The 1,193-nt window shown below is 44.8% G+C and overlaps 1 long non-coding RNA gene across 1 annotated transcript; it reads right to left on the reverse strand.

Annotated features, from left to right (window-relative positions):
* Positions 1-452: 452 nt before the first annotated feature.
* Positions 453-860, reverse strand: LOC310845463. Its single transcript, XR_014564772.1, has 2 exons — positions 785-860; positions 453-684 (listed from the first exon to the last, which is right to left on the reverse strand). It is a non-coding gene; the product is annotated as an uncharacterized lncRNA (long non-coding RNA).
* Between the last annotated feature and the right edge of the window lie 333 nt (positions 861-1,193).

A 1,193-nucleotide genomic window follows, 5' to 3' on the forward strand; every position in this document is an offset into this window, starting at 1 on the left:
AACTGCTAGGTAGGCAGGAGCTGGGACCGCATGACGGGAGCTCACCCCGATGCGGGGATTCGAACCGTCGATCGGCAGGTCCTAGGCTCTGTGGTTTAACCCACAACGCCACCCGCGTCCTTGGTAGCTTTGTAAAGGTTTTGCTAAAATAAGTAGCACACCTTTGAAATTGTTTGGTTGACCAGACAGTGCACCACAAGATTACTGCTCCCTGAATGAGTTTGTGTTTCAGCTCTCCTCCTCATGGTCAACCCTCTCTAATTCTGCTCCAGAACTCTGCCAGAGTCTTAGCATTGAAAGGGCTGCCCATTATTAAGATTTCTACAGTTTTAACATGTAGGAAAATGTCAGCAGACTCATCTCCATGGGAATGTTGATGGTCTTTCATATTTTAAGTAACAATAATATTCCCCACAGGTTGGTGGCCAGAAGGTTCATGAAAAGGTGCTCACTTGTTTGTGTATGTATAAATTTTATTATTTTGAACATTCACTCCATGGTTGTCTTCCAATGAATAAACTGAGCTCACACAATAGAGCAATCATATTGGTAAAAGCAGTACAACTGGACTTCAAAAAAACACACAAAGCTCTTCATCATCATTTCCCTCATCTTCCATCTTTGAAATCTGCAGAGTTTTGACAGTTCAGCCAAGGATAGTTGCTGATGCTTGACTCCAGCCTCCTGCAGGGTGAATTCGTGTTAATTGGATTGTGTAGTCCAAACCTAACAAACCTTGACAATGCCATTTTGAATAGTTTTACTGATAGTTTCTGTCGCTTACAGTTGAATAGTGGAGAATGCCTTGTTAATGTATGTCCCTCTTTCCCCATCTCTCCCCTTATCCTCCTTCTTGGTGTTCTGGTACCTCTGAAAGTAGAATCAAGATCCTGTGGTTAACAAGAGGGGGAAATCCAGGGCTTTCTGGAGAAAGAAAATATTCCTGTTAGTTTTTAATATGTTGAAGCTAAAGGTAAAGGGTAAAGGGACCCCTGACCATTAGGTCCAGTCGTGGCCGACTCTGGGGTTGCAGCACTCATCTCGCTTTACTGGCCGAAGGAGCTGGCATACAGCTTCCAGGTCATGTGGCCAGCATGATTTAGCCACTTCTGGTGAACCAGAGCAGCGCGTGGAAACGCCGTTTACCTTCCCACCGGAGCGGTACCTATTTATCTACTTGCACTTTGACGTGC

Source organism: Podarcis gaigeae, assembly GCF_964106915.1.
Source record: "Podarcis gaigeae genome assembly, chromosome: 5".
NCBI classification, from domain to species: domain Eukaryota; kingdom Metazoa; phylum Chordata; class Lepidosauria; order Squamata; family Lacertidae; genus Podarcis; species Podarcis gaigeae.